Source organism: Vulpes vulpes, chromosome 5 (assembly GCF_048418805.1).
Source record: "Vulpes vulpes isolate BD-2025 chromosome 5, VulVul3, whole genome shotgun sequence".
Lineage (NCBI taxonomy): Eukaryota > Metazoa > Chordata > Mammalia > Carnivora > Canidae > Vulpes > Vulpes vulpes.
The window spans coordinates 26747555-26774283 of NC_132784.1; positions in this window are offsets into that span (position 1 = coordinate 26747555).

The window sequence follows — 26729 nt, forward strand, 5'->3', positions numbered from 1 at the left end:
CACGCTGATGGAGCCACCACCATCTTGCACGTTTCTGGGCTTAATACAAGAAGAAGGAGTTGGTTCTGAGAAGTCGTGAATTAGGAATTAAATATTTCATCCTGTGTCACATTTACTTATATTCACACATTGGACAGAACTCGTCATATGTTCTTACGTAACAAAAGGGGAGCAGGAAGTATAATCCTCTTAGGCCTGGAAGGGATTGGGCTGGAACTGCATTAAGTACCATAGCACGAAGGTTGCCAAGCTGCCTTTGATCTTAGTTGAAGCTTCTGGATCACAGATGGAGAGACAGAAAGGTTTGGCTTTATTCAGCAGCTATGAAGATGATTGGCATCTGACAATGTCTACCGTGTAGCCAGTTAAATTACACCATACCGTGGACAGTCTAATTCAGACTCCAAGTACTTGGCCCCATGCTAGCTCAGTTCCAAGAGTGGAGGCAGTGTGACCTAAACCTGTGACTTATGATAAACATGGGTTTTGGGGCCAGGGCCCCAGATTTGAATCCTCACATCTGTCATTTATTATCAATGTCTTCTTTGGAGAGTTCTTTAATTTTCTGAACATTATTTACTTCATCTTCAAAGTAAGGATGTTTATAACAAAATAAACATAATTGTTTACCCCCTTTCCCACATAAATGGAATGTAAGCTCTATGAGAGCAGAGATTTTCGTCTGTTTTTGTCACTGAAAAATTTCTAAGTTCTTAGAACATTGCCTGATATATAGGAGGTACTTAATCCGTGTTGAATTAATACATATATGCATAGGATTTTTATTAGCATCAAATTCATGTATCTTAAATCCATTACCTAGTGGTTGGTACATATTTAGGGGTCAATAAATGGTAGATGTTTTCACAATTCTGGAGGGAAATTAAGGGATAAATTGAGGTCTGCAAATAATGGGGGAAATCTTTCTAAATGTGTTCATAGCAGAATGTATTTCACCAAAGACCCAAGGACAGAGTAAACTCTGTGGTGGGTTTAGAGGTCCAATTTGATTTTAAACTAAAGAAATTTATTTCTGTCCTAGAAACCATGCCCCAAATATGGGACATTGTTATAATTGGCATTGTTCTATAACTGTCATAATTTGTAACTTTTCTTGGGGTTAAGACAACTGTCACAGATTTGCATTGGTTGGAGGATTTGAAAAGGCTGTGGAGTTGACATCTGTAGTAGTTCTTCCTGCAATCATCCATCCATCCAACCATCCATCCAATTCAATAAATATTAATTGTGTACCTACTTTATGCCAGGGAATGAAACTTTAAAGTTTTATAATTTTATATTCTGTTAGGTTAGCAGGGATTTTGACTTCGGTATCGCAAGTAATGATAATTAAAGATCTATAGTTCAGATTATGACCGGACCGTTCTGGTAACCAAAGTGTTATATTATATGATTGCACAGTCTTGTCCACAGAATGATGATGCATTTACAATTTTCTAGATAAACTACCTGAGCCAGAGAGCCAGTAATCATTCTAGCAAAGATGGGATGATTATGGTGCCAGCCTTCTATTTGCCATCACCTTGAGATACAGGGTCTGATCTGATTAGCTCCACCACTAAACTTTCAGTGCTAAGTGTAGCTAAATACTATTGCAAGAGTTCAAACTTGAGGAATTTTAGGAATGTATTTTTCCTTTTATTTTGATTATTTGTGGATGGTTTGGCACAAATACAAAAAAAAAGTTCTCTGCTGTATTTATTTATGATACGTCTCTGTTGGGAAACAATAATCTTTCTGCTTCTTAATCTAAATTGAACTGCAGTATACCAATAAAACAAGTCACAACATACAAAGTAAATTTTCTCTGTATAAATAATTAACTCTTCAAGATTTATTGGCCTTTCTCTATTTCCCCCTTTCTCTGAGTGGTGTAATCCAAATAAAATGTTGCATTTATTCTGATCTGATAAAATATTCATAAAAGAAACCACTACCTTTGAATTTGGATTAAGAAACTATGAAGAAAATATGATTATAAATGTTGACCTTTGTCTAAGTACTACCTAAAGCTTATTAGCTGAAAACAACCATCTGCAGGAAACCTCCTTTTACTTTACCTTTATTTTCCTCCTTGGTTCTTGTTAAAACTTTCATTGACTTTAAACTACTACATAATGATTTTGAGACAAACAAAAGTGAGTAATTAGTTTGTATTTCCATTATGTATATACTAGGGTAAGTGAGCCAGGACTTGGCTAGGAAATATTCTTGGATGAGCTAGGTGGCTTTGAAAATAATGAGGACAATCAGGAAAAATCTGTCCCAGATGAGCTGATTTTGCTGTTGTAGAAATGAGATTTTGAATTGTGATTTTGGTCTTTTGTGGTTATTTGTTGCTCTGTGCCATGTGGAGATAAAAGGTATCTGTATCCATTCTCAGGGTAAACTTGCCTCATGCCCTTTGGTTTTTCATGTGTCCTAGGTCAGTAGGTGCATCTTGGTTTTGGCTCTTGTCTAGGCTAGAGGATTCCAGCAAGACTGAAGAGACTCTAGTGCCCATCCAGGAACTGGGGTTTACTGTGAGATAGGTTCTCTTGTGAACATTCTAAAAGCCCAAAATTCATAATGATGGATATAATGTACGCTCCACAAAAGTTTTGAAGTGGATTATCAAACCAAAAAAAAAAAAACCCACAAACAAACAAACAAACAAACAAAACAAACAAAAACAAAACAAATAAAAACAAAACAAAAAAACAAAAACAAACAAAAACAAAAACAAAAAAACAATTCCTTGATTATTCTCTGGAGTACATCAATCCTGGGTGACTGGGTCAACAAATAAATCTTTGTGCTTTGGATTATTATCTAATAAATTCCTCAGTTCAACAATGAAACCATCTTAGCCTCTGAGGGATAGCTTCTCAGAGAAATCACCAGATGTTAGTTGGTTCAGGAGTTTCCAAATGCCAGTCTAAGGATCACATCCATTTGGTGGTTATATTTTCACTGGATGGTGTCATGCACATGTTGCAATGTAATTAAAATGATTCTTCTTCGAAACTCAGTATTTTATTTTGGGATCATGCCCTTCTAATTTTTTTCATGTAAAAATGTGCTTTCCTTTACAAAACTATTTTAACTATGTAGGTACCTTAGTTTTTACTTCCAATAGGCTAATAAAATGTAAAAATCTGGGAACCAGTGAACTGAACTTCATATCTAGAAGGGGCCCATCAGTTCTGAGTGCAGTCATATGCCTGTCTTCTCATTTCAGGGCTTGACTATCTTGGGAGGTTCCATGTCATCACCTGTCCTAGTCCAGCCAAGCCAAATGGGATTGGAAATGTTAGAGCTCATAGTTACTGTTTGTATAAAACAGTTAAATTTGACTAGAATAGCAAGCCCAAAGAGGATCTGAGCCAACAGGAACTGACATGGCCTGTACAGTTGAAGTGTCAGCACTTGACTGCCTGGTTGTGAGATGGACACATTTTAGTGTTAGCGTCAGGGTTTTGAGTAATTCTTGTTTTCTGGCCTGGATGAGGCCTTATATTTTTCAAAATAATTTTCCTTTCATTTTTTTTTTAAATTTTATTTATTTATGATAGGCACACAGTGAGAGAGAGAGAAGCAGAGACACAGGCAGAGGGAGAAGCAGGCTCCATGCACCGGGAGCCCGACGTGGGATTCGATCCCGGGTCTCCAGGATCGCGCCCCGGGCCAAAGGCAGGCGCCAAACCGCTGCGCCACCCAGGGATCCCTTTCCTTTCAATATTAGATAGTGACTGAGTATCACTAGATGTTGTTTCATTCCACCTAAGAAGTGATTGCACTTGGTGGCTATGCTTACTAAACCCTGGAGAAGGATGGGAGACTCTGTGTATGTGTATATATTTTATATTTTACATTATGTGTTTATTGAGGAAATGTTAGGGAATTTGGAAACAAGTGAATAAGAAAATGAAGAGTTTACACTTAATCACCAGAGATGGCAACTGTTAATATTTTGTTATGCAGCCTTTTGATCTTCTCTGTGAATGTATTTATTAACTTGGGATCCTACTGTATGTAACATTTTGTGATATCTATTTTTGATATTTTATAATATTCAATGAATATTTCTTTGATCATTTATCAGTCTTCAGCAACATGATTTTTAATGGCTGCATAATATTCTTTTATAATCCCATCATGTACATATTTCGTTTTCATGAGCATCTTGTATTTATTTGGGTGGATATATCATCTATATATCAAATATAGGAAGGCTTTCAAAAAGTAAAATTACCGGGTTAAGGGATATAAATATTTTTAAAATCTGAAGACTGGGGATCCCTGGGTGGCTCAGCAGTTTAGCACCTGCCTTTGGCCCAGGGCGCGATCCTGGAGTCCTAGGATCGAGTCCCGCGTTGGGCTCCCGGCATGGAGCCTGCTTTTCTCTCTGCCTGTTTCTTCTGCCTCTCTCTCCCTGTCTATCATGAATGAATAAATAAATAAATCTTTAAAAAAATAAAATAAAAGATAAATGAAAATAAAATCTGAAGAATGATTTGAACATTTTCTGAGGGGTGACAAAAAAGTCAAGTATCATTTTTGAGAACTGTAAATCACAATCCAGATTAAATGTCTGGCCAGCAAACAGTCATTTTTTTCTGCTGAAAATCCTGAGAATTTGAGGAAGGGACAATGTAGGGAAAGAATAAAGAACTGAGCTGTAACATCAATGTAACCAAATAGGAATGTGGTAGAGCAGAAAATTATTAACTTGTTAGTCCCTGAGATTAGGTTGGAAAATGTTCATAGAGATGATCACCTTTGGTGATGATATCTACACTTACAGTATTAAGAACAGCTCCAGAATAAATAGTCCAACAGAGCAGACACAGGATTGTTTAGGTATTGGTTGTATAAATTAAACCTCTATATGCTGAAGAAATTTTGCTTTCTACCTGTTGAGTGTGTTTTGCACAAAATGCAAACTATAGATTTGACCAGGGGCAGTTGTTAACTCTGAGTTCAGTTGCCAAAAGTTATTCAAGAGGTACCTGGAGATAAAATGCGTGTCCGATATCAGGTTTCATGAAACTTATATCTTATTTTGTTTGCGACTTTGACCTGCAGTTTTTCTATCTACACCTTAGCTGGTGAAATATGATAAGAGTGCGACATGCTGGGTAAGCATCATCCCACCATCCGCTGCTCGATACGCAATTTGATCACACCTCTGGCTTTGTGAGCTGTATGCAGGGCTTTCAGTTCAATTACCACTCTGCCATAAATCTGATTTTGGACTGAATTTCATGTGTTTAAAGTATTAAACCACCATTTACCAGTCTCTAATGAGAAGTCATCAAATAATTCAAACAGCACTACAAATACTTATATTTAACTCTAGGTAGAGCCAAATTAAATAGAAGTCTATCTTTATGAAAAAAAAATTGTGCTAGCATAGCTCAAAAACATTCCCTCTGTTCTTTTCAGTAAATAAAGCCAGGTTATCATGAATTCTTTTAAACACCTTTATCTGGGACATGTGTAAACTTCTAAAAGTACAGCTTATTTGACTCCAGGAATAAATATCCACTTTCTTCTCTATCTAGTCTTAACTCCCCATGAATAGCACTATCAGTGCTTATCTTCTGGTTATTTGCTTTCAGGTGTTTCTTTCCAATTAGACTGTGGACCTGGTGAGACCTGGCCCTGAGTCTTAGTTATCTGTTTTCCAAGCTCCTGGTACAAATAGATGTTTGAAACCTACCTATTGAACGTTGATACAAACAATCTAAATGCACCTGAATTCCAGAAATGTTCTGTGATTGTTTTCCTTTCATTTCTTACCTGTTTCCAAAGATAGCAGACACAATTCACTCTTCTAAATTTCAGTAATGTGGACTTCAACTTGCAGGTCCATGTCTTGGAATGAGGGAAGGATATAATGAATAGTACCATTAGTGAACACTTATTAGAACCTTCTCATGGTACAGTATACCTCACTAGTCCCTTAAGATACAAAAGGTAGAAAGACTGCCCTTAACACATGGAGAGTTGAAAATTCAAAACAAAAAATATATATGGCATTTCTCAAATTGTGGTAAGTGATTCTGCTGTTTAGTAGCCACAACAGCTCCATCATATGTCTTCCAAGTTTGTCTAGGCATGAAAAGATAGAGCCTGGTGATGTCAGACTCTTAACTACCTTGTTTCAAAAATGATACATGTCACATTCACTCATAGTTCAGTGGCCAGAAGTAGTCACGGAACTTTATTCAGACTGCAAGGGAGAATGAAAAGCCTTTCCCGGCGCCAAAGAGAGGATACGTCCTGGAATTGGTGAACATTAATGACTTTAAAGACGAAAATTGAAAAAAAAATTAATTTAAAATTTTAATAATAAAAATGGTAAGTACTTATGTACAAATTCAAGCAGTATAAAAAAATGTAAAATGATTAACAAAATCCTCCCCCTATAACCAGATAACCTGATTGTAGCCACTTTTAAGTTTTGGTACATAATTTTAGAAATTTTCTATTTTATTTACATATGCACACATAATTTATAAATCACACTGTAGATGATACCAAAATAGAATCATAGATATTTTTATGAAACAGTATTTAAATAGTCTATTATGGGCATCTTTCCCTATGAGTATATATGGATCTATCTCATTATTTTTTATGGCCTCTAACTGCGGGGCTTTCCCTTGTGATGATAGAATTATATATAAAAATATTGGTCCGATGATGGTAATAATGATGATGAGGAGGTGTTGGAGGAGGAGAAGAAGGAAGATGGTGAAATTTGATATTAGTCAAGTGTTATTACAATGAGCCAGGCACTGTGCTAAGTACAGACAGTATCCCTTTTAATCCTCACAACTTTAGGAAGTATGAGGTAGGTACTATTCTTATTACCATTTCACAGATGGGGAAAACGAGGCATAGTGAGGTTAAGAAACTTGCACAAAAATCACATGGCAGAGAAATGACAAAATCACAATATGACTCAATTCTTTCTGGATCTGGAGCTTGTGCCCACAACCACTGGGATATATTGCCTCTCCAGTGTATATGACTTTAAATTTTGATGCTTTTTTCGAAATTATTCCCTAAAATTTTTACACTGTATTAAAATCCCAGCAATAATAAAGGGGGCCCATTTCCCTACACTCTCATCAACCCTGAGCTGGTTTCAACTTTGCTATCCTGACATGTGAAAAATTCTCATGTTAAATACTGTGTTGGGTTGTGAGGACTTCCAGAGCAATGTGTTGGAACATGAAAAGAAGCAGGAAAGATGCTAGACACTTCTGGGAAATGATACTTGTTTTGCAAGAATCTCTTGCATTCATACTGTCTGAGAGGAAGGATTTAACCAGATGATTAATTTGTCTTTTTCTCTTACTTAATTGTGTATTTGCTACTCATCTGAAGCAGAGTTCTCTTCTAATGTCAGTATCATCCCAGTCCTCAACCATTCATGGTTGCAGTTTTGTTTGGGGGATTTAGAGCAAGAAATGAAAAGAAGCATTTCCCCGGTTTGTGAAATGTATAAATTATGAGAGTGGATATTCAAGGTGATTGTTTGTACTGTGCTGTGGGTCAAAAGTCACATAACAGAGGTATCTGCATGTTCTTTAATCCCCTTTGTGTGTGTGTGTGTGTGTGTGTGTGTAGGGCGGGTTAATGGAGGGAGGCTCTAGAGAAGAAGACTATGACAAAGGCCCATCTTAGCCAGATCTAAGGGCTGTACTGTATACAAGTATTTAGTGAGCACCTGCTATGTGCCAGATCCTACACTAAGCACTGAAAATATAGTGAGAACAAGACAGGTACTGTTTCTATCCTCATAGAGTGGATAGTTTCCAAGAGAGAGAAAAAATATCAACTGCATTGGGGACAAATTCCATCCTAAATTGTTCAAACCAAAATCCATAGAAAAAAAAAAAAAACAGAAAAATGGGGATGGTTGGGGACATGATACTATAAGCACCGGTGACTAGTCGTGAGTATCTTCCATGAAGAACTGATGTTTGAGTGAAGATCTGAATGATGAGGAACCATTAAAAGCTTCTTCCTTTTTTTTCCAGAAAGACTTACATTTGCTACCTTTAGAAGGTCTGGTTGAAAATAGGTCAGATAGTGCGAGGAAACTTATTGTCATTGTCCAACAAGAGACAGTGATGATTGTGGTTCAGGTAGGCTGGTGGTAGAGATGGAGAGGAGACACATACAAGAAATGTGTAGTAGAGAAAATCGATAGATCTCGTTGGTGACTTTGATGTCGATTTGATTTAGATGGTAAGGAAGGGAGCAGTGTCAAAGATGTTGCCAGATTCCTGGCTTGTGTACTTGGTGGTGGCTTTCTTACCTTTGGGAATCACTAAGATAAGACTGAATTTGGGGGAGTGTGCTATGAGTTTAGTTTTGGAAAGATTGAACTCTTAGATGAATTCTTCATGAGATATCATGAAGACAGAAATCTTATCTTTTTCATTCACTGATGTAGCCCCAATGCCTAAAATGGTATCCACTAGGATAGGTACTAAAGTATTTTTTTGTAATTTCATAAAGACATATCTTTTTGTTTAAGTTATTTTACCTTTCTTAATAGCACTTTAACATTTTATTCATGTAGGCTACATAATTCTTAATTTTTAAACAATGTTTCATTTGTTTTGTTGCTGTAACAGGATCCCCACCACCACCCACCCCCGCCATTGTGATATTCTCTAATGGGTAATTTTTTTCAATAAAGGAATGTCATTTACTTTTTAAATTAATGCAATAAGCCACCTTACTTAGTGCTCAGGTTTTTCTAGTAGGTTTTCTATCAATTCTCTAGTTCCTTTAGTTATAGACTTCATTATTAGAAAATATTCATTATTTTTTCATTTATTCATATATGAAAATATATTATTGACATTCATTATATTCATTATTAGTGATAATTTTGCCTTCTTATTACTTCCTCTTAAAATACTTTAAACTATGTTATAACATTTAATTCTTCTAATGATCTATGTTTAAAAATTCTGGTGAACTCCTTCTCCTAGATAAGCCAGTATATTAACTTCATAGTAGAAAAAAGTTCCATTTCATTATGTTAATGGATTTGTCTTAAAAAACAAATTTCAAAACATTGTGTCATTCAAAATTTACAAGGTTGACCCTTGTTAAGAAAAATAAAATATAAATGATAAGACTATGAATCCTATAAATGAAGTCAAGGCTTTAGAGGTTCATTCATTCATTCATTTGTAAATATTTACCAATACCTAGTACATACCAGGAAAAATTATATGTTCTGGGGAATATAGTAGTTTAAAAAAAAAGGTAAAAATCCCTGCCATGATAGACCTTATATTCTAGTAGGGATGACAGACAATAACTGGAACAAATAAAGAAAATATATTTTTCGTTAAGTAGTGAAAATTGCTAATGACAAAATAAAGTAGCAGAGGAAAATATGAGGTGTTAGAAGGGATGGGGAAGTTTGAGATAGGGTGTCTAATGAAGGCCTCACTGAAAAGATCCAGTTTACACAAGAAGAAAATGAGGGGCAATTAACCTGGACATCTGGGATGTAATTCCAGACAAAGGGGCACATTTAGTGCAATGGCAGGACAGTTGTCTGATCTGTCATGGGCACAGCGCTGTGTGGCCAGTGTGCCAGGAGCAGAGAGATGAGGGAGAAATCAGGCAGTTCAGAGAGGGAATGGGTATGGGTGGTGAGGCAGAGGTAGATAACATAGGACCCTGTACCAAGGACTTTGGTTTCTTTTGAGTAATATCAAAAGCTAGAGGTGAATTCAGGTTGAAGGAATGACAGGATGTAGCTCATGCCTGGAGAAGGTCACTCTATCTGCTCTGAAGACTGGACTGTGGGTGGGCAAGGAGACCTGTTAAGATCTACTGCAGCAATCCACACAAGAGATAATGGTAGCTTGGGCCAAGTTCATAGCAGTGGACGTGATGAGAAGTGGTTGGGTTATGGGATATATTTTGAAGTAAAATCAACAGTGTTTCCTAATTGATTAGATATGGGGTATGAGGGACAGGGCAAATTAATGATGCAAAGATTTTGGTTTGAACAATTTAGGATGGAATTGCCCTTAATCCAAAAGGAGAGGCAGTGAGAGAAGCAGTATTTTTATTTGGGGTTTGGCTTTTAGGCAACTCTGTATACCATTTGAGAAGTAGAATTTTAAAGATAGGTGCAGGGGTCTTACAGGGCTATGCCACTTCATTTTTTCCTCAGTTCTGACTCTGGAGGCTCCAACCATGGCCCTCCATTGACAAATATGTGGTTCCAGGCAACATCAGGCTGAAGAAAAGTGAGGAGAGAAATGGGGCCATTTCAAAATGGGCCAGGGAAAAGAAAGGGAGCCTGGCTACCTGCTTCTTTTTTTTTTTAAGATTTTATTTATTAGAGACACAGAAAGAGAGACACAGGCAGAGGGAGAGGAAGACTCCATGCAGGGAGCCCGACGTGGGACTCGATCCAGGTTCTCCAGGATCACACCCTGGGCTGGAGGCAGTGCTAAACCGCTGAGCCCCCCGGGCTGCCCAGGCTACCTGCTTCTATGTTAAGAGTGTTAACTATATTTGCTTACCACGTAGGGTATGTTACTGAATTATTGAATGCATTATTTTGGGGCACCAGGGTGGCTTGGTCGGTTGAGTGTCCAACTCTTGGTTTCAGCTTGGGTCATGATCTTAGGGTTGTGAGATCGAGCTCCACATTGGGCTCTGTGTTGAGCACGGAGTCTACCTGAGGATTCTCTCTCCCTCTGCCCCTCCCCTGACTCGCACAACCATTCTCTCTCTCTAAAATAAATACAATCTTTAAAAAAAGAGAAAGCAGGGGATCCCTGGGTGGCGCAGCGGTTTGGCGCCTGCCTTTGGCTCAGGGCGCGATCCTGGAGACCCGGGATCGAATCCCACGTCAGGCTCCCGGTGCATGGAGCCTGCTTCTCCCTCTGCCTGTGTCTCTGCCTCTCTCTCTCTCTGTGACTCTCGTAAATAAATAATAATAAAAAAAATTTAAAAAAATATTAAAAAAAAAAAAAGAGAAAGCATTATTATATATTGATATCGTCTTTATGAAGAACAAGACTTATCTGCCATTTTTTGTCGTTGTTGTTTAACAAATACTTACCAAGCATCTCATCTGTGCCAATTTCTGTGCCAGGAGGTGGGATACAGAGAAGTATAGGATTTGGTCACTTCCCTGAAGCAGCTCCCAGTTTGGAGGGTAGATATACGTAAATAATGAGACGTATTAGTACAGAAAGATGGTCGGTCCCAAACTATGACACTAGAGAAGAGGGAATGATAGATTGTCAGGTAAGCAAGACCATGTATTTTTTTTTGCTACTTAATCTGAGATTCCATTTTATGAGTATTCTTATTTTCCTGTGTGAATCAGAGTTTTAAGTACTAAGAGATTGCAGGGTACTATATCATAAGACTCTTCGTTGCCTGAGCTAAGTTTCCTTCAGGACTTGCAAAATCTTGGGTCATGGGATTCCGACTTAAGATTAAAAAAAAAAAAAGTCCAAAGTTTCTGTTCCTTGTTTGCAATTCTCCTAAACACGATTATCTAACTTCTTCTCCAAGTGCCGTGACAAAGCAAAGTTTTTTCGGTAGGGGTACCTATGTGCAAATGGCACGAATTGTTCATGGTCTCCATAACCAGGTGCTTGAGAAGACGCAAGACCAATGTGAGGAAGTGAACAGTGAAAGAGGAATTCTTATTGATGGTGGAGAGTTGAAGATACCTATGTATGTTGTACTTTTATTGTCCATCCCTTTGAAAGGAGTCTATGAGCACCATTCATTCCATGGAGCATGCACTTCTTTCTCATAGAAATTTGCTTTGCTTTTTTTGGTGTGGACCAGTGAGCCAATGAGGTTAGGTAGACTTGACTGTTTGGCTGTTGTAGGATAGTTATAACCCTCCCACTTTCTGTAGCAAGATATTACTTAAGAGAAAATTGAGCTTTCTACCTTTAAATTTGTGCAGGTGTAGCAAGTGTTTTGAATTCACAAAGGACGGCTCGTACAGTTGTCTAGTGAGTCTAACAAGGTCTCATCTTTGAGTGATTTTGTTTTCTTTAGAATCTTATTTTTATAGTCAGGGGACAGGGAAAATAAGGAAAAAATGGGGATAAAGAAAATAGTGAGTAAATGATATTTGCTCCTGTAGACGTATAACGATTACTTCTTAACCGCCTGGTACCTGTGGGAATCATTTTGCATGGTTGGGTTGTGAGGGCCAAGCATTAGATTTGTGCCCGGGGCAGGTTAAGAGGAGACTTCATCCCACTATGCTTGTGTTTAGGGAAGTGTGACTTTGCTTTAGTGCTCCACCACCCTTATGGAGTCCACACCCCTGCAGCTACCAAGAATTATAGAAGTAGTGGCTTAATGTGATTCCTATCCAAAGTTCTCCTCCCACCATCTCCCCATCTGGCAGCTCATCAATATACTGCTAGACTTTCCACTCAATCGACCTAGCTCGGTCACCTGATTAAAGCTTATTTGTGATTACTTCTAGTGAAATCATCTTGCAATAATAAGTGGGCTGCTTAAAACATTAAATAGGGCAGTAGGGCTAGATCAACAAATAAGATATTTTAAAATATGTCATAATATTCTTTATTCTGGCTACCAACGGACCTGGGATATGTTATAAACTGAACCAGGTCAAGTTGCCCCTGGACTATTTTTTTCAAAAGACTTGATTTAAAATCTTCTACTTTTGGGGATGCCTGGGTGGCTCAGTGGTTCAGCATCTGGCTCAGGGTGTGATCTCAGAGTCCTGGGCTCAAGTCCCGCATTGGGCTTCCTGCATGGAGTCTGCTTCTCCTCACTCTGCCTATGTCTCTGCCTCTCTCTCTGCCTCTTGTGAATAAATAGATAAAATCTTAAAAAATAATAAAATAAAATCTTCTACTTTTGATTTCCAATTTTTAATCTTAGGTGCATTCAAAAGGATGTATTTGGCCGTTTGATAAATAATTTTTGAGTCCTGTGGGTTGGACACTATGCTGGATGCTGAGTAACAAACATTGGTACTCACTCTGCAGGAGCTCATGCTCTGTTGGAGAACGCTAGTGTGTGAAAATGGCAAATATCCCAAAAGTCACCATGTTTTGGGCATCTCTTATGTGCCAGGCAATCTGCTTGAGATTTTTCATACGTTTAATCCTCATAATACCTGTGCAAAGCATATATTTATTTTCCACATTTAATAGATGAGAAAACTGAGGTTCATTGAATTCCGGGCACTTGCTCAAAGTGACCGACAATAAGTACATTCCAGTTTAATATGAGAATATCATATTCCGTGACTTGTGTTTGTGCCATGATGATACAGCACATTCTAGTACTGGAAAATCCACACCTTTAGAAGAATGTGAAATGGGTAGATGTGCTCTTGTGCCTATGCAGATGTCCTTAATTAGGAATAAAATTTCTAGAGTATTGTTGCTGTTATTTAATGGGGGGGGGGAGAAATTTATTTGAGTTGCTCCATCTTTTAGAAGAGTCAAGATGTGAGGGCAAAGTATTGTATCATTGTAGCAAGCATATAAGATTTACAAAGGGATGTGGTCTTCTTCAAGGAAGTCAGGTTAGATAGACTACATTTAATCCAGTGGTATTTGCCACTGTTCAAAATGTTTTCACCTTCTTTTTTTGATATTTTCCTTAGATTAATTTTGTATTCCTCACTACGAGCTTTTATTTAGTAATCAAACATTTTTATTTAAAAGAAAAGATGATCGATTTATCAGCAGACTTGGCTCTGGATAAAGAGCAGATGTTTGCAAAAATCAAACCTACCTTTTTAAAGTGGATGATTTACTGCGTTTGACATCCGAAACAATATGAGAGGGAAGTTTTTGGTGGCAATTCCACAAGACATTTCTTGAGCAATCAATAAAATCGATGTAATGTTCCGAGGTCACTACTTACAGGTACATAATATTCACTTATTGCTTTGGGTTCTTATGTTTTTAATGGGTGATTTACTGTATCGTTACAGATCATCCAGGTAGCTTTACTGCAACGAGGTAGCTTGAAGAGCTCTGCTGACTGTGTGAGTGTGCTGCTTTTAACTTCCCCTCTCCTGGCCCTTGTCCATGAAGGAGCAAACGGCCAGTTCAGGCAGCACCTTGCAAAGGGTCAGAATCCAACTTAAAAAAAAAAAAAAGAAAAAAAAAAAAGGAAACAGGGAGATAGCAAGAGTAAGAGCAAGAGAGGGAAAGAGAGAAATCGTCAAAATGAGGAAGTGATTCCTTTAGTTATCAGAAACAGGAGCAAAGTAAAAATGGCTGAAAATTCACCTCCCCATGGGGGAATGAATCATCAAAATAACCGGTGGAAAACAAGGTTGTGCAACCTTGACCAGCGTGTGTCACCGGCTGGTGGAATTTTTAGAAAGGCAGCAGTTTGGGTTCATCACTGCGGTTCGTGATTGCACACACCTGTTTGGGGCATGGATTTTGCAACCCCCCAAAAAGGGGAAACTGAACTTACTGCCTCTCCCGAGCTGTGCAAAAAAGCAGAAAACCACAGCTGCTTGAGCAGTTAACAGATATCAGTAAAATACCCATGTTACATAATTAAGGATAACGTTCTTGAAGCATATGGGCCGGAGGTATTATACTCTCATTAAAACTTTAGGTAGGAAACAATTTAGCATATTCTCACACATTTCTAGGGTTGAATTCTATAATAAATGTTTGTAATTAGGCATGCTCTAAACAGTTTATTAAATAATACATGAAGACAATGGTTGATGAAATATAGTCTGCTCTGCATTTTGTGTACAATGACACTGAGGCATCAAGATAAGGAATAAAAGATTTCTTTGCATTGACTTGATAACTAGACACTGAGCAGCTTAAGTAATCCTGGAAGAGGTTTCATTCGTCAGAGCAGCCTGTCTGTCATCCTAAAGACATAGGAATGGATGGCTCTGGGTGTTTTTCCTTTTCTTTTAAAATACATTATATGTGGCAATCTTGACGTCCCCTCCTGCACAGGAAGGGGTGCTTTTGAGCAGAGCCATGCAAAAACCTCATGCACTTTATCCTGGCAAGAATGGATTGGGTTGCCTGGGGAATAGCAGGGGTGGAGAGAGGGAAAAAAAAAAGACCTAAAGTAACATTTAAGAATCATACCTTGGCCAATAGGTGCTATTATTTATAAACTGGAGAGGAATCGGGGAGAGAAGTCTCTGGAGAATTGCCAAAGCAGGTGTTTGGTCCCTGGGGAAGTGGTAGGAAATAGGCCCCTGAGATGATATTAGACACAGGAAAGAAATTCTTTCAGTTCTGCAGCCTCGTTTGATATTCAAGCCAGATGATTAATGGTCAACAATTCTTATCTGAATGGAAGAGTGTGTGATCTATGGAAAAGAGCTTGGTTGATCCCAGCAAGTTCTCAAAGGATGAATAACCACTTTTTGAAGTCCATGAGGTCAACTGGATATTTCGTTTTCTAATGCACACAAATAAGAAATCTAGGAACAGAATAAACATGAAATTTGGAATGCCTTCTAGAACATACTTGGGGAAACTGGGCAAGGTTGACATAGCTTTTACTGATTTGTCTGCTTAGTAGGTAAATGGGGCTGCCAGTCTGGCAGTTTGCACTGGCAATAAATCACCACTAGACATTTTATTTAAAAATTGGCACTGGCTCGGGGGAGGTAGGGGTTGTCAATTTGCTTTTATGTTGAGGCCAGGCACAATCATAACACACACAAGCCACCTGGAAACTTCAGGCCACATGGAGAAGCATGGCTCAGGTCTCTAATGGCTGTATTTTTGCCTGCTTTGGAGAGTGCAGGGCTAAATCACAGTCTCAGGATCCTGACCAGAAAGATCCTGGCAAACTGGCACAGCCTGGAGATATCCCTTTTGGAAACCGGTTTGGTTCTAGAATTATGATGTCGGAAGGACATTATAGATTTGATGTAGGGCAGAAAATTTGATGATTTAGTCTTTTATCGGTGATGGCGACAGGGGAGGGAATCCACAGAGCTCATGCAGAGTACAACTCTAGTACATTTTCAAAAATCACTCTGTTAGGGGCGCCTGAGTGGCTCAGTGGTGGAAGAGCGTTTACATTCGGCTCAGGGCATGATCCCCAGTCTGGGGATGGAGTCCCACATGGGGCTCCCTGCAGGGAGCCTGCTTCTCCCTCTGTCTCTGCCTCTCTCTGTGTCTCTCATGAATAAATAAATAAAATCTTAAAAAAAATCACTCTGTTATTAAAGAATTGGGTAGGTTTCCTTTTTTCCCCCCTGCCTTATCTTGCTTTAAGAGTTCACTTTTTAAATTGGTGATAAATTTTAAGAGGGGGAGAAAAAGATCCTGAAATGATCATGCAACACTGTCCTCATGTGAGCAGCAATTGGCGTTCTTTGAAAATCAGGGTATTTTAAAGGATGAAGTGGAGAGGAGGAAAAAGCAACACTGGGCCATTATAGCCACTCTACTAGAAATGGTGAGGATGAGCTCCCCTTCTTTCATCTAGCTCATGATGCTCTGGATGGTCCTCAGAGCTTCGCACTTCCCTGCATAATGGTTTTGGGTGTAAGTATATCAATTCTGAAGATATGAAAGTTACTGTGGTAGGACAATTCTATTACAAATCAACTGACTTACCAAATTACCAGTTTTTCTTCTCTGTTTACATATTATATTTGTAAACATTAATTATACTTCATAGTTTGTACCATGCAAACTATTAGGAAGGATCTGGTTAAGACAGAGATATACTGACTTAACTTTGGCCTCATGAATAATGCAATTTGTTCACTTTCTGGAAATATCCAAGTTTGCTGTTGATGCTACAAATGTTTGAATTGGATTCAGCTTGTCCATCAAAGAAGTTTTCCCTCTCTGTCCTGGATTTTATATATGTAATTTTGATAACACTACTAAGAAGTAAGAAAAATATACACTTTGGTTTCTGCTTGGTAAAGTCAGTCAAAGTGATGCAAATGTCAAGAGTAAACAAAGAGTCCACTCCGATGATGTGCCAAGGCGATTGGCAGTTTTCCTAGTATTTGGGACATGGGAGTATTTAAAGATTTGTGGCATTAATTACACATAAGCATGTGGAGCATTAAATATCTAACCTGATAGGATATTTCTTTGTTTTAAGATATAAAATATTAGATCCCTTACTAAATATTTATAAAAGCTCTGTTATAAATGCAATGGGATCTGTATTCCTTTGACCACAATGTCTTACAAGCTGCCTGCTAGTAAATGACAACATTCATAAAATGAAGAAGGAAAAGAAAAAAGAAGAAAAATGAGAAATCCCCAAAGCAGTCACTTAAAAAAAAATCCCACAATCCTGCCAGTATTCAATGCCTGCATGAAATGTCACGCCAGCAAATCTTCGCTCAAAAAGATCAAGATACAGCATATATAATATTAAGGAAGAAATAAAGTATCAACATTCTTGGGATAGCCATGAAAATGATGTAGGTGTTTATATTTTTTTATTTTGATTTGTGCACAAGTATTCAATTAATAAAAGTATGTTTTGGAGACAGGCATGTAAAAGTTTTCATCTTGCGTGAATCTCTAACATTTATTTGGATTCAATAGACACATTAATTTGGAGTGAAGTTTCTTCATCTGGATTCATCATACTTGAGGGCCCTAAAAGCTAATATGTGAATATTTACAGCATCTTGGGGTTTCCAGTGAGCTTGATAATTTTAGGGGGGTTAAGCTTCTAGTATTTACCTTTATTTTTTTCTCCTCCTCCTTGAGACTTATTACGGGACATACGTTGTGTGTGTGTGTCTGTATGTGGGTGTTGTATATGTTGAAGAAAGTGTAACTCCCTTTGTGGAGATCACAGTTCTGACCTTATTTTCACTATTTTATAAAAAGAACCACATTCCTTCTTGCATCCTACGTGCAGAGTTTGTTTAAATAAAGTTATTAAAGTTTAAGATATATTGGGGAAAACAAAGGGAAATAATACCTATTTTAAAATGTATCTTATTCTCCATGAAATCAAATGCCATTAACATTCACTGAGTTCTTTAAACGTGAAAGGGCACATGCAGGCACATGCGTTCTTGCACTCGCTGGCTCGCTAACTCAAGCAAAAATAGTCTCTGAGGGAAAGAGCTGCAAGGCTGCTGCCAACTTCCCCGACATACCCAAGAATTTCTTTATTTAGAACCTCCCATGTGCTATTTTTTTTTAAATCTCTGGAATCTCAGGGATTTTCCCATCCCTCTGCATGCTTGAGACGTTTTAGAGCATGGTAACCCTCTCTTGGAGTCCTCGAACTCTTCTGTTTTATTTTTAAGATGTGGGCAGCATTAGTATACAGGGAAGTGACAAAGGAGGGTGAGGATGCCAATGTGCATAGCAACACGTCTGAACATCATTGTTGGGTAGAGAACCCAATGCCATGATCCATGAAGGTCTCTTTTAAGAGGCCCTTGAAAATCATGGGATTTTAAATCAAGAGCTTTCTAAGAAGGAGCGTTGAAGAGCTAAGCACAGCAACATGGATTGGATAGTTTGTGAGTTCTTGGAGGTAACAGTTGATCTTTGCCAAAAGCCCAGGATATGATACATGTATAGTCTTTTCTTTTTGGTTTTAATAGATACGGTGGACCTGGATTTTGGTAATAACATCTGCTTTCAATACAAGTATGGCAACTTGGCTCTTTTTGGACCGGACTGTGATAATCTCTGAAGCAATTATTGTAGTATTGTCTCCTTTGCACTGTGTGGGCGAAACGATTAATATATGTCTAAAAATCATATTTGCATATTGTTTTTGATAAAAACACACTACTGCCTTTACAATAAGGCACAATGTGCAATTGCAGAAAACTCCTTTTTACTTATGAACGTCTGAGTCTGAGATTCACACAAACCACACTTTTGTTTGACTCCAAAATGTGGGTGCCAAATGAATCTACTGCACTAGGCTTATGAACACTACTGCGACTGTGCAGCCACTATTTCTCTACTGGGAGAATTGTTTCGGCAGATAAACCATCTGGCTTGAAACACAGCCCTCTTTGAAAATATTCCCCATTATGTTAGCTCTGAAACAATGTGTACAACTATGCTCCAGTGGAGGACATGTTAACAGAAATTCAATGTCAAACAATATCTGCTCTGTAATCTTTTGCTAAATGTAAAAAAGAGGTAATCAAAATGCAAGATTTTAATTCTTTAAGGGGTCATTGTGAATGTGGCATAAGATGAAGAAAACTCGGGAATATATTTAACAAGGAAGTATAATAGAAGAATGTTTAACACGGTGACTTTTTCTTTAAGGATCACCTCTGGAAAATGTGGCTCCTTTTGTTATAAATACCATAAAGATGGCACATTAATGCTTTGTGTTCATTCATTTCCTTTTTTTCTAAGTGTTTTCAAATATGGATTGATCATAGATGGTGGAAGAAGTGTTGGAAGCTACTATTTGTAGCTTGAGATCCTGAAGTGAACTTGGGTGACTCACTGTGACTTAAGAGTCAGGAACGCTGTAGAGAAATTGCAGTGGGAACAGACACTACTTATAACCAGCTGGAAGAAATGTGATTGAAATTTTAAGAATCCAAGCCACTGATGTGATTGTTGTGGAAGAAAGAGGGAAACCTGATATTTAAATTTATATATATATATATATATATATATTTATAAAATATATATGCATATTTCATAAATCCAGGTTCAAATCTATTTAGGGTTATGTTAAAAGAGAAGACTTGAGTGAAGTTATAAGAAGATTGTAGAAAGTTGGGCATGTCTGAATCTCTGAGATCAGAAAAATCTATGGTGGGAATATTTGGCCCATTGATTGGGATAATTATAATTCAGCATATTACTGAAATGAGAAATTGAGCTAAGTTCTAGGAATTACTACACTGTATATAGAGTAAGAGAGAGTCTAAGAAAGAACTCTAACTGATCAATTGGTGAGAAAGATTGATACCAATATGAAGATAATTCCCATGAGGCTTAAAGAAAATGGTATATAAATAGGAAATGCTGATTGCTTTTTTTTCCCCTCCATCACAAAATTTCCTTGTACATCGAGGATATTCAGTGTGTCTTTGTTGTTGTTTCTAAGTAGATTTCATCCTGGTTACTTTGTCCTTCCTTTTAGGTTCTTTTTTTTTTTTTTTTTTTTTTAATCACTCTGACTTTAGTTATTGCAAACAAACATGTCTTAACGAAAACCTCAACTGTAGACTTACAAGAAACCATGCCCTTTTTTTCTTTTTCTTTTTCTTTTTCTTTCTTTTTTTTTTTTTTTTTTTAGTACTTTTACACATGAGAGAACTAAAGTCCATAGTGTTTAAGTTGCTTTTTCTTTCATTTTATGATTCTATTGTACTGGATAACTAAGGACTTGTATTAATCAAAGACTTCACTCCACATGCTCTGCAGCCAAGGTGATTTCTGAGTAATGGTTTCCAATAAAGAGGCCTAGTGAATCACATGAGTTGACCAAAGGACCCGGGAGGAGCCTCATGAAGGAGTAATCAATGAGCTACTGTGAATAGGAGAACAGAGGTCTGTCCTTAAATGAGAGGAAGGCTCTTTTGAGGGTTTGGATGGTGAGCATGAGATTTCTTTCTCACATTCATCTCAGAAAAACCTACATTGCTCCCACATGGGAGCCAATACCAGTGACCTACAGAAAAAGGATCTAACGAAAACTATTGGTCAGATCTGATTCTCCTGTTGTTTCCTTGCTGAAGAGGAGGGATACACAGATTGCCTCTGTGCACTGGGGAATATACTCCATAGTCCTAAAAGTACTGGGATTTTCTAGGACTATTCAGAGTCAGGCACTCTATTAAGTTATATTGTGTCTATGTTTCTGACTAGGAAGTGAACTCTGGATTACGTCTCTAACAGGAAAAGAACAATCAGCAAATTAATGTATTAGACTTTGATGAAGTCTTTTTTGGTAAAGGTTAATTATCACACTAATACTATAAGGTCTGCTGTTATGAGGAGAGTATGTAACATATGAGCTGCTGTTTACATCACCCAATTTTTTTCTCACTAGCAGTGGGAACGTATCGTCACATGGAAAGGACAAATCTTTGTTGGAGAGAAATTGGGACACTGTTAAACATTAATGGGTCCTTTGATTATTTTTTTTCTTCTTATGGCTCCCTCATCTTCCTCCTGCAACTTCATAGATTATCTGTGGTGTGCGTGCGTGTCTGTGTGAATGCATGCACATATTAAATCACCAAGGCTCTGACAAGTTTTAAAGGTTCACCAGAAGCATTTAGATATAGATACATGGTTAATCTTTAATTTTTAAAAGGTAAAATTCAAATAATTGCCATTGGAAAACAGAATGTGATTCGTCCGAAGGATTATCAGAATTTGCCGAGATAAACATTTGATGAACTATATCCATAAATTGAACTTCTCTGTGCTTTTGGCTAGCATTTAAAGTGAAGAATTTTAGAGGTGAAAAGACAGTTATTTGAGAAAATCTGAAAAATTCTTGTCCCAGTAGGTGAGAGGGACAATGGTGAATGATTTACTTCTTTGCTGCCCCGTGCATTTCTTCAGGTAGACTGTGTCTCCTGACCCTTGTCAACTTGACAAAGAAAGTGAGTGCAACAGGTCTAGGTAGGTTCTCCCTATCTTAGAAGAAGAAGAAGAAGAAGAAGAAGAAGAAGAAGAAGAAGAAGAAGAAGAAGAAGAAGAAGAAAAAAAAAAAACAACACATGATTTAGCAATCAAAGCTGCCTTTCTAGTTGATGGTCATCACCATTTACCCAAGGAAATGAAACAATAGTTGAGGTTTAAAACAACAAGAAATGAAAACCAGCCCACCAACTGCACTGAGGTAGGCAAGCAGCCCATGCTCGGGGCAGGTAAGGTAGATTAATAACAGGCCACTCCTAAGAAGGTTTAGGCTCTTACTGTCAGAGGGTAATAATTAATGATCAAATGTTAATGGAGATACTGGGCTGTTGATGTCATTAATTCAGCTCAGTGGAGCCAGTTCTGCCCAGGACCTGCCACAGCTGTCACTGCATTTGCTTAATTATTCCAGTGCCTTCAGGCTCTTTTTCTTTCATTTTTTTTCCTTACCCTTTTTTTCCCCCTACTAACTATAGGACATTATGTTTCCACCGATGCAGAATTATGAAGAGTATCCTGCCCTCTGGGCACTGCCAGGCCAAAAATACGTGAAAACCCAGGGCAACAAAGGAGAAAATAACTTAGATGAAAAAAAGGGGCAATGCTGAAGAAGGGCCATCTTTAAATAGCCTGACTGTGCTGGTATCATTTTGGGGTGCTTTAAGGATTTGGATGTGGAACGTGAACTCTGCTCTGAGCTGTGTGAAATGTCAAAATGCTCGCTCACTCCCACAAACAAAGTGAATATAGAAAAAAAAAATGGCACAATGTTGATAAAACAGAATGCCGTACAGTCACCCACCCGGAGGGAACCAGAAAGTCGGTTCTGCTGAGCAAATTGGAGCAAGGAAAGCTTTGGTGTGCAAAATGCCACTAGGATTAAAATTGAGTTGTAGAACTGAATGAATTTGCCTGCTGTCCTCTCAGAACCTTGTTGTGTTTCTTTAGCTTTGTGTCTCTTTGAGCCATCATATTGCCTTAAGTTTAAGGAAAACCACCCTTTGTAACTTCCCTTTGGATCTTTCTGCCCTGATCTAATAATCACCAGTTTTCTCACTTCACGGTTTTCAGATTGGAACGGGGTATATTTGGGTTTTAAAAGACCCTCACTTTTCGAAATGTGTAATTGAAACAAACTAGTTCCTTGGCTTTTGGGCACGCATTTTCTGGTTGTGATGAGTGTTATGATGTCAAAATAGGCCAGTGTGTCTTGTGCCTCAATACTGGAATGCTCTTTGACTCCCTTCCAAACTGAAGCACTTAAAAAAAATGTGAGGCACTACAACAATTTCAAATCTCTCTCTATGCCACACATGGTGATTTAAAATAATTGAAGCTCTTCAAATTTTTATATGCCCTCAAATTTGGAAGTGATCGGTTCTGAGCATGTGCAGTACACAATGATTTAAAATTATTAGAGTTCCTCCAATTTATCGTCAGTGTTTCAGCTTGGGAGTGATAGGGGAACCTAGACTTTGGCAGTTAAAAGTGATTTAAAATGATCATTGCATTCAGATGTTAGGTGATCAGAATTCTGGGCACTTGCGTACATTTTAAAACTTATTTTTGAAATGGCTCATTTTTTAGATTCAAAAGATATTGTTAGCCTACCAGAAGAAGCATTTAAACAAACCACTTAAAATGCACCATAACACGATTTTACTTTCACTGTCATAGTCCCCATTGATGACCTGAATATGATCATGATTGTAAAGCCAAATGCTCAAATTTGGCAAGAAAAAGAACGGTTCTCTCCTAACCCATGCATGACAAAGAAATGTATTCAAGCAAAAACACCTGATGCGCTGTGGTGACAACACGTAGAGTCTGTAGTCCTTCTAAGTTATACTGCTTTTGCTTTAAATAAGAAGCTCTTTCAACTAGTGAATAAATTATTATTTCTAATACATGGTCAAATTTGCTTTTTATTTAAATATTTTAAAGAAACTGCTCTAACGAAGGTTCACTTAAGTGTGCATATTATGACATCTCTGAGATGAAATGCATGCATTCATTATTAAGCTCTTTGTTTGCTTTGGATATTTGGATATTGAACCAAGAGCAAAGGTGTATTTATTACGAGATGTACAAGATGGAATACTCAGATGATTTACTCGGTCGCTTGATGGTCATTAAACATTCCTCAGATCTTTTACCAGAGGATATTTTCGCAGCGGGAACACTTAAACTTTTGCTGAGTGTCCTGATGCTGAGATTCTAGGATGTTGAGGTAGATTTATGGTTCAAAAGTTAATAATATATAAGAAGAGATCCAGTCATTAGGAAGTCAGCTAAAATTCTGAACATGTTTTATTTGTACCTCTGAGAGCCACATGGATGCTCTCTTATTTGATTTAAATGAAAGTGACAAAGGTGGAATTCCAGCATATTTCTTAGTCACTTCCCTTCCTCGGTAAATGTTTTCATTTTGATAAAAATTAGGATAAGTCAATTATGGATTTGATTTGTTTAAAAAATTCTAAAACCTGGAGTTGGAATTTGAAATAGTCTGGCACATGAAAACTTTCTGATCTTATAAACTGGCTTTATGAAGCTCCATATTTTTATTACAGCAGAAATTGAACAGGATTAAAAATAGAAAAACCTAATAATAGAAAATATGTTGTATTTGGGATTTCTGTAACCCTAGGGATTTAAGGCCCTGAACTATGTAAAGTCCTACATTTGGTATAGTAGTCAACTTTTGCCCTCAAATTTATTATTAGTTTTTAAAGTTTGAAAAATTCTCTGTTTATGTATTTTTTATTCTTCCCATTACGTTGTTCTTTTGTGCTTAATTTTGACAGAAAAAACTTAAAAAAGTTTTTTAGTTTGCTAAAGAAAAAGCTAAGAAAGCCATTATTTGTGGCTGTGCTACATTAAAAATGTGTCAGTGGACTAGTGTTCTGCTATTAAAGAATTGAGTTAGGTCTTATTTAGGTCACAAGTAGAATGAACGCAATTATATCAAGATAGTCTTTGTTAAGCACACAAGGATGCCTAGAAATTGCCTAGTTCCAAAGCATGGGTATACTAAAATAAAGTTCTTGCTTTTAGCTACACCAGTTTGGGAGGCCTTGGGAACTGGATAGATTATTTAGAAGGGCTAAAGTACTGTTTGTGCTTAAAATCTAAATCTTGCAGTAGTGTTGGCTCAGTGAGCCAATTTAAATAAACATCTGATATGTATTGATACATCTTCTAAAATAAAGAATGGCAATATTTCATATTTTAGTATTGCCTACAGAGACAGCTGGTATTGTTTCAGAAACAATAAGGACATCAGTTGTCATTTGAAAAATAACACAAAATATACCACTCTTGGCCTTGAGAGATTGGTAAGGAGGTTTCTCAGGTTAAAACTCAATGTCCTTTCAGAGAATCTGCACAACAGTTGAAGTAAATCATTTACTGCTGCATACAGAATAAAGCTCAGGAGGAAAAGGGGATAATTAAAAAGAAAATCAAACCATAAAAACTTGAAGAATGATATAAATTGCATGTTTTTGCTCTATGGCTATAACGGGACTTTAAAGAGAAGTCTAAGAGAAATAATAAATTTGACCTCATAAAAATGAAAATAGAAAAAGATACTTCGATTCATCAAAAATATCAAAATTGAAGTACGAACAAGGAAAATTTCTATAGATATCACACATGAGATATCTGTGACATGAAAACATTTTATCCAAATTTGTGAAAAAAAAATGTATACTTTAGAAGACATAGAGGAAAGAATAAAAACCAGATAGTGGAAATAAATGATAAATGGTTAGCAACGTATGAAAATAAAGCTCAACAAAATAGCTTATATTTAATATACCAAATAAAATAGATTGAAATTGATATAATTATAAGATAAAATTTCCTAATTATGAACTGCAAATATTAAAAAAAAAGTCATTCATTCAATACATATTTTTGAGTGTCTCTGAGTCCGTTGCCTGTCCTAGGAATAAAGTTACAAGAGGTCGACAGTCTGTAGCCTGGAAAAGCTTGCAATCTTGAGTGAATTACAGAGGACTAACAGGCAGTCAGGGTGGTGTGATAGTCACTGCTATCTGAAGAGCAGGGTCCTGGGGTATCACCTAATCTGGATTTGAGGAATCAGGGAAAGCCTGAGTGAGGCTCAGGCCTGAAAGTTTAGCATCATTCTTGTCTCTCTGCTTTTTCTCACAATCCTCATCCAAATCCTTCAGTGAATCTCGTTTCTCTCTCAGTAGAGGCGTAGGATCCAAACACTTCTTGCCCTCCCTTTCTATCACTCTGACCAAACTGTTCTCACTCCTTTCCTGGAATATTGTAATCACTTCCCAGTTGCTCACTCTGCTTCTGCTCTTCCACCAAATGTTTGGCTTCTACACAACAGCTGGGTCCTTCTAACCTGTACCTCATCACAACCTCAATGACCTTACAGAATTTAACGTCTCATTCAGAAGACCTGAAGCCTTTTTGTGACTTTCCAGCCTTACAGCATCTATCCCAGGAGCCTGTTTGACCTTAACTCTTCCATTTTACCCCTCCCTGCCTGAACCTCAGCCTTTCCATCCTTCTCCTCCCTAAACACACTAAGTGTTCCGTCATCTCCCATGAGCTTTGTGCTTGCTAGTTCCTAAACTAGAAATGGTTTTCTCTCAAATACATGTAGGGCATTGCTTTCTCATTTAACTCAGACTTCTGCCCAAAGCTCATGTCATCAGAATTGTTCCTTGATGTTCTATTTAAGGTGGCAGTCTTTGTCTTGTCTATGTCTTTACCTTCTCTTCATATTATTTATCCATTCTTGATATATTTATGTGTTTATTATCTGCCTCCTCCCACTAGAAGGTAAGGTTATTGAAGTCAGGAAATGTATCAGTCAAGGTTCAACCAAAGAAGCAGAACAAGTAGGAGATTATCTATCTGTCTCTGTCTATCACAAGAAATGAATCAGGTGATTATGGTAGTTGGCTAAGAAAGTTTAAGATCCATAGTGCAGGCCTTCAGGAAGGGAGGATTGTGGTCTGTATGAAATATAGGTGCAGGTCCAAATTGCCACCACAGGCATAATTTCTCCCCCCATCATTG